At 42.8% G+C, this 8,192-nt stretch overlaps 1 non-coding gene across 1 annotated transcript; it reads left to right on the top strand.

The window, feature by feature from the left end:
* The first annotated feature begins 4,213 nt into the window (after positions 1 to 4,213).
* On the top strand, positions 4,214 to 4,320 carry LOC141589084 (small nucleolar RNA R71). Its single transcript, XR_012520038.1, has one exon. It is a non-coding gene; the product is annotated as a small nucleolar RNA R71 (small nucleolar RNA).
* Positions 4,321 to 8,192: the final 3,872 nt, after the last annotated feature.

Raw genomic sequence — 8,192 nt, 5'->3', positions numbered from 1 at the left:
TCCAACAACCTCATTGTCTTCCACCACGTCCCTTGATGCACCCGGAAATAAGGCTTCTCTATCCGCCCAACTAGGCAAAGGACAAGATGGATCAAGGAGTCCTTGCCTAGCTAGATGTAAGAGGGGAGGATATTGAGCCAAATATGCATTCTTCCGATCTTCATAAGCTTGCTTGTGCATGGCTTGCATAAGAAGAGTGACATAGTCTTTTCCAATTTCAACTCCTTGCGGTTTGAACTCTTCTTCCTAGTATCTACATGGAGCCATCTATCAACCAATAGCCTCAAGGAATTGTAAGGCTTGGTGTGAATTCTTCCAATATTCAAAGTTGATTCAAGGAGAATAAAATCGAGTCCCGTGAAATGATTGGTGTCTTTCCTAGCAATTATGGTATTTCCCACAACTTTATGCCATATTCTTATGCCCGGATGATGGACCAAAAGAGCACGACAAGCATGAAAATCTTCAAATTTCTTCCCGGAGATTGCCTCCCAAAGAGGCTCGGGATCATACTTCCCATATTGCTTATAAAATTTATGTTCATCGCTAAGACCCAAAATTTCACCCAATTCCGGAAAGGTAATGCGTCTACTAGTGTTAGCTAGACGAAACTCAATATTTTCCCTATTTTCAACTTTTGTCACTTTTAAAGAACTTAAGAATTCCAAGACAAGGGAGGGGTATGTTACTTCCTTCATTTCAAACAATTTCTTCAAACCCATGGCATTGAAAAAGACTCTTGTTTGTTCAAGAACACCCAATTTCTCTAAGGCATCTTGACATATGAATTTGGTGGATTGAATTTGTTTCATAGCAAACTTGACAAATGTATTTCTATGGGTATCGGAAATGAATGTTACCTCCGGAAAATGCAAGTTGATCGATTACCGGAGTAGAAGGTGATGCTTCCATAGGAATTTGTTGTTGTTGTTGCACTACCAAGTTTGGTGTTGATACCACCATTGCCAAAGCTTTCTTTGCTTGTAGAGCTTTTTGCCTTTGAGAGAGAGCCTTTGCTTTTGGTGCCTTTGTTGCCCTTGTTGCTCCCTTTGTTCTTGCCATTTGATGAACTAACCAAGAAAAGAATCAAAAATCTTCAACTTGTAGAATGCCCAAATCGATTTTGAAGGTGAAAGGCTTTGCCTTTATAAAAACAAAAATCGACTCAAAGGTGAAGATTTTGTGCTTGGTTTTGATTGTTAATGAAGATGGAGTGATTGATTTGTTGTTTGAAAGATGGTTTGATTTGATTTTGGTGGATTTTGTTGAGGGTTTTTGTTTTTGAGATGGAGAGGATGAGGGTTTTGATGTTATGGGTAGTGTTTATGAATGAATGAATGAGGGTGGGGTGGTATTTAAAGAATTCGACAATTTTAGGACGCAGGGACAATCCGTGCGGATTGGGCGCAATCCGTGCGGATTCTACAGCTTCAAAATTTTCAAAATCCCGCCTAGAGACGGGCGGATTCTGGGGAATCCGCTCGGATTCTTCTGAAATGGGACGGGCGGATTTCGTGCGGGACGGACGGATTTCATCCGAGATTTTTCCTTGTTTTTCTTCACTTTGAGACGGCGTCTTTTTCAAAAGACGGACGGATTCTCGAGACGGCGTCTTTCCGAAATCCGCTCGGATTCTTTGACATCAAGAAATTTGCAATTTCAAAGACAGCCCAAGACGGGCGTCTTTTTCAGCAGACGCTCGGATCTTCTTCGACGACGGCGGATTCTCGGAATCCGCTCGGATTGGTCCTTGTGTACACGGATTCAGTTCCATCCGTGCACAAACGCATTCCCTTATCATTCTTTCTTTCTTTCTTTCAAATCTTGTGTTCTTCATTGTGGGGGCACTACTAAGGCATGAATAGCCTAGGCAATTGCCATCCCCACACTAAGGTAAAGCACTACACATCAATTAAAATCATTAGTCCCTCCCTCACTTCTCTCTTACATGACAATTATTTTGATCAAAGTAATAATAAATCCAAAAATGACAAAAATGCATTACAAAAATTGAAAAGTAAGTTAGGGAGTTAGAAATATTTACAAGTGGTGGTTTAGGGAGGACTCCACCAAACTCTCATTCTTGATGAGATGTCAAGGGGGCATGTTCAAGGTGTTGTTGATGTTGCTCAACACCTTGAAGAAGTAATCAAAAGCTTGTTCATTGTTATGGTAGAGGTCCTCAATAGACCGTGGCCCTTGTTGTTGATCATGATCGATGGCATGCCCAATGTAGGGATTAAAGATCCCTTCAAATTCGTCGTCCCAAAGACCACAAACTTCAATGAGTTGATCATTGAAAATCTCTTGCTTAGATGGAGACAACTCTCCCAATTTCTTCTCTTGGCCAATGAGGCCATCTTCTTCTTCCTTGGTTGATTTTGATGAGCTTTGCAAGCTCTCCTTGTCACAATTCACTTGCTCTTTGAATGGAGCATCTACAACTTTCTTCCTCCATTGGAGTTCCGATTTCTTCTTTTCATCTTTTCGGCTATAATGGTCAATCATGAAACATGGCTCATGCAAAAGAGGAGCTCTCATGGTCTTGTCAAGATTAAAAGTTATGCTTTCATCTCCCACTTCTAGAGTGAGCTCTCCATGTTTCACATCAATCACCGCACCCGCGGTGTGTAGGAAAGGTCTTCCTAAGATGATTGGAATGTTGGAATCTTCCTCCATATCAACAATGACAAAGTCTACCGGGATGAAAAACTTCCCAATTCGCACGGGGACATCTTCCCATATCCCTAATGGTGTCTTCGTCGATCTATCGGCCATTTGAAGAGTGATATTGGTGCATTTAAGCTCTCCCATTCCCAACCTTTTACTCACCGAGTACGGCATGACACTCACACTAGCCCCTAGATCACATAAGGGTTTGTTGATCGTTGTGTCGCCAATGGTACACGGTATTGAGAAGCTTCCCGGATCCTTTAGCTTTGGAGGTGAACTCCCTTGAAGTATTGCACTACTCATCTTAGTGAAGGCGATAGTCTCAAGTTTCCGGATCGACTTCTTCTTTGTGAGGATATCTTTCATGTACTTTGCATAGGCCGGAACGTGATTGATTAATTCCGTGAAAGGAATTGAGACTTCTAAGTTCTTCACAATTTCCATGAACTTTCCAAGTTGATCATCAAATTTAGGCTTGGCTTGACGACTTGGAAAAGGAAGTCTAATCACAATGGGCTCCTTCTCTTTGGCTTTGTCTTCATTTTTCTTTGAACTTTCTTCCTTTGATGATTCCCCTTCTTTGGGACTTTGCACAATCTCTTCCTTTTCACTAGCTTTCACAACTTCATCCTCAACTTGCTTCTTCGGTGCTTCATATCTTGTACCACTTCTCAAGTGAATGGCACTAACCGTTTCATGTCTAGGGGGATTACTTTGAGGTGGTAATTGCCCCTTTTGTCTTTGTGAGCTTGAAGATGCTAGTTGGGTCAATTGTGTTTCCAACATCTTGGTGTGAGCTAGAATGTTGTTGATGGTGGTGTCTTTTGCTTGGCTATCTTTTTGCATTTGGGTGAAAAATTCTTGTTGATTCCTTTGCATTTGGAGGACCGCTTTTTGGACATCAAAACCTTGATCATTTTGGTGATTGTATGGATTTTGATTTTGGTAACCTTGGTTTTGATTGTAAAAGGGTCTTTGATTTTGATTTCTCATGGGTGGTGGAGTGTATGTTGTTTGAGGGTTTTGAACATTTTGGCTTTTGTATGAGAGATTTGGATGGAACTTGGTGTTTTCATTGTTTAAATTTGAATAAGGGGTACCACTTTTGTAAGCTTGGAAAGCATTGACTTGTTCGGTTGTTCCCCTACACTCACTTGAGTCATGACCCAAGGTTCCACAATTCTCACATATCCCGCTTGGGATTGATGAGGATGCCGTCATGGCATTGACATGATGCTTTGATGATTTTGAGTTTTCCTCAAGTCTAGCCATAGCTTGTTCAAATTTCAAGTTGATTGTGTCAATGTGAGCACTAAGTTGAGCACCCAATTGAGTAACGGTGTCCACTTCATACTTTCCTCCTCTAGTAGCCTTGCGAGGCCTACTATATTGTGAATTATGGACCGCCATTTCCTCAATCTTGTTCCATGTTTGATTGTCATCAACTTCGGTGAACATTCCATTTGATCCCATATTGAGAATGTTCCTTGAATCTTCATATAAACCATTCCAAAATTGTTGCACTAAAAACCATTCGCTAAGTCCATGGTGAGGACATGAGCGACAAATACCTTTGAACCGCTCCCAAGCTTCATACAAAGATTCTTCATCCCTTTGCTTAAAACCCGTAATTTGAGCTCTTAGCATATTGGTCTTTTCCGGTGGGTAGAATTTTTTGTAGAAAGCTAGAGCTAGCTTCTTCCAAGAATCTATTCCAAGGGTGGCCTTATCAAGGCCCTTCAACCATTGCTTTACGGTGCCGATTAACGAAAAAGGAAATAAGACCCATCTTATTTGGTCTTGAGTCACGCCCGTTTGAGAGATAGCTTCACAATAATCGCAAAAGGTTTCCATATGAGAATGAGGGTCCTCACTAGGCATTCCCCCGAATTGGCTCCTCTCAACTAGTTGGATGAAGGCGGACTTGGCAATAAAGTTTCCGGTAAGATGTTGTGGGGTAGGAGTACCATTTGGTAAATCCTCCTCGGTGGGTATAGAGTGTGACGAGAATTTAGGCATTGTAGGTGGATTTTGTGTGGTATTGTTTAATGGGTTCTCTTCTCCTTCTATTGCGAAAGGATTGACAAACTCACTAGTGGGTTGAACAACTTCACCAACACCTCCCAAATTCCTCCTAACAAGTCTCCTATTATTCGTCAAGGTTCTTTTGATTTCACGGTCAAAAGGTAACAAATCTCTTTGTAACCTTCTAGACATGCAAAATATCAAACAACTCAAAAACAATTAGAAAAAACCTTGAGGAGTTTTACTTCCCCAAGGTGAAAAAGACACAACTAAAAACAATAAAAGAAATCTTAAATCAATTAAACACCGTCCCCGGCAACGGCGCCATTTTTGATCGAGTCCATTTTGTTTCACAAATTAAGCATATGTGGTCGTTGGTCAATGGTCGATACAAAACACAATTTATACTTCACAAACAACTCTACAATTAGTAAAGAGGCAAGTAAAGGTCGGATCCCAAGGGACGGGTATTGAAATGAGAATTCTATTGTAACTAGTAGTGTCTAGGGGGTGTCACAAATTGGGTTGATGTAGAAGGTTACTAAACTAAAATAGTAATGAAAATAAACTAACAAGGTAAATAAAATAAGGGGTGTAAACAATTGATTAAAGGCACTAGGGTGTCATGGGTTCATAGGGGAATCATGGGATATGATCATACAAACATGTTCTCAAATTATAAGCAAGCAATTATTGTTGTGATGGATTGAGTTGGGTTATATCTTACAATCCTAGGAAAGTTTGGGTCCCGGAGCCGAATCGATTAGATTGTTCAACACCTACAAGTCGACTTAATCTTTCCTACTCAACACATGCATGGTCTAACAAGACTCGAGTTGGGTTATGTCTTACAAGTCAAGTTGAAAAGATAGGTGATGATAGTAAATGCAAGGATTCATAGGCTTAGCATTTCATCAAATATAACATGTGCATGTATTAAGATCAAAACAAGCAAGCAAATAAGATATGAAAGCATATTAATTTAAGCATGAATCATTCCCCATGTTGATTTCCCCTAATCACCCATTAAACCCTAGCTAAGATACTACTCACTCATTATCATATTGATCATGCTAGAAAGGTTGTCAATCATACTAACATAATGAAACATGATGAATAAATGAAAGTAATTAGCAATAATTAAAAAGGGATTAAGAGATTATACCTACTAATGATTCCAATAATAAAGCAAGAATAATAGAAGTACTTGAATCCTAGATTGAGAGGTTGTCAATCTCCCAATAATAACCCAAATAATCTTCAATTACCCAAAATAAAGTAAGAACAAGAGAGAGATTAAAGAACTAAAACTTGGATTAAAACTTGATTAATATTTGATTACAATATTGAAGAGAGATTTGATTGATATTAACTACACTAATTATTGATAAGAAGAACATGCTCCTCTAATTAGACTAATGGGGTATTTATAGTGAAAATTAGGGAGGATGCATTAGGGTTAACTAAGGGCTAAACTAGTAATTACACTTTTAAGTTGAGCAAGGAGACTCCGGTATTCTCCGAGAGAAGGGCTTCTCTTATCGTGGCTTGAAGAATGAAAACGTGTTTGTCTTGAAATCCGTGCGGATGGGAGTCGGGACGGCCGGATCTGGGCTGGAGAATCCGAGCGGATCCTTGGGCAAGACGCTCGGATTGGCGAGGGGGAATCCGAGCGGATTCCTTTGCGGGACGCTCGGATTGGGCTTGGACGGACGGACGGATTGTGTACAATCCGTTCGGATTGTATGGCGAAGATCTTTTCTTCTTCTTTTCTTCCCTTTTCTTCATGAATTCCTTGGGGATTTCCTTGGGGACTCAAGGATCCTTTTCTCAACATTGCTCTTCTACTATGCTATGTACAAAGGCCTTCTAGTCTTGTCTCTCCTTGATGCTTGGTCATTGAATACGATCAATTTAGCCTCGTTTTGCCACGAAAATGCAAGATTCTTACTCCTTTCCTACCAAGGGATCAAAATCTCAAAGAATATGCAAAACAAAGAACTAAAGATAAGAAATGACCCAAATAGGCACTAAAAAGCATGAAAACAATGGTAATTCGGGGGCTAAATATGCGCCAATTGTGGTCACATCAGCTGGGTACTCCCTGAAGGTGTGGACCCCTCTCCAGTCTCAAGTCGCCGCTTCTTAGCGGCGGGTGCAGCAGGAGGTGGACGAGACTGAAGTGGAAGGTGAAGTAGAGGCAAAGCAGGCAGACGATGGCCCTTTACCACAGTAGGTAAGGGCTCAAGACGGGGAGACTGTCGCAAGGTAAGTCACAGACAAGGAGCCGTCAATCTTCCAAGTCCGGTAGTCCTGGGTAAGCCAATGCCGAGCGAGCATGGCAGCCGGACTCGGTGACCTCTCTCCCTCGAGGTACTGCAGTCACGAGGCCAAGTGGGGGAAAAGGCGATGGCAAGAAATGGTGGCTATGCCACCGCAGTAATGGTTCCCGCCTCCTTCTTCCCCCAGTCGTGGAGGTGCGGGCGGTGAGGTAGGCAATGTTGAAGGTAAAAGGACCTTCACGATCGACGTTCGGATAACCGCCCGATGGAGAGCTCGGTGTTGGTAGTGTTGTTCGGCTCCTTTCGGCCGAAAATAGAGCTCCCCATCAGTCTAAGAAAACAACGAACGGGGGGATGGTGGACCTGGTGGAGCTTACGCTCCTGGAAACGGGTCTGGGCCAGGCACCGCCAAACCTGACGGTAAACCTTCCTCGAGTCTGATGTCACACCCGAGGAGGTAAGGTCAAGTAACCTACCAAACTCCGCTAGAGGCATCGGGAAAGTCCGGTTGAACAACCGGAAGGAGACCAAAGACCGCTGTCGGGATCGGTCTTATGTGCATCCGGGAGAAGGTAAAAGAGCTGAGAAACTCGAGACTCAGCTCTAAGAAGGTGTGGCCTCTCATAGTAACGAGCCCAGGCATCCCCGTGACCCGTAGTAAAGTACAGACTGACTCGTAAATGCCGAGTTTCTCTAATGCCGATTTATCCAAAAATCGGGAAGGCACATGTATACACTTCAACAAGTTATAAAATTTATCACGGTGTAAAGCATTAACAAAGAGTACCTGTGGATAATCTGGGTGAGAATCGAGGGAAGTGTCCCCTCGAACTGTAACTGTCCCAGAAGTAGAAGAGGAGCAGCAACTGTAGAAGTGCTAGGGGCGGAAGTAGAGGTAGAAGGAGTTGGCGTAGCTCGAGGCTGTCTACGACCCCGGCCTCTGGAACGCAAGGCAGCAGCTCGCTCTCGGACGGTGTAAGGAACCGGGCGCTACAAGGCAAACTGCAACCGCAGTGAGTCCGCCACGTGCGAAGTAGAGGCGGGTGTACACGTAGTGGCCGCCGTGGTCACCATCGAAGAGGGACTAGCAAAGGCGGTGCTAGCGGTGGTGACCGTAGTGGAAGTGGCGACTGAATCGGGCTTCCACCAGCTAGCGGAGCAAAGACCAGCCTACTTGCACCAAACAAGGAAAATCTGGGCTGCAGTGTCACT

This window comes from Silene latifolia, chromosome 6 (assembly GCF_048544455.1).
Source record: "Silene latifolia isolate original U9 population chromosome 6, ASM4854445v1, whole genome shotgun sequence".
Lineage (NCBI taxonomy): Eukaryota > Viridiplantae > Streptophyta > Magnoliopsida > Caryophyllales > Caryophyllaceae > Silene > Silene latifolia.
This window is presented reverse-complemented; position numbering and strand designations above follow the sequence as displayed.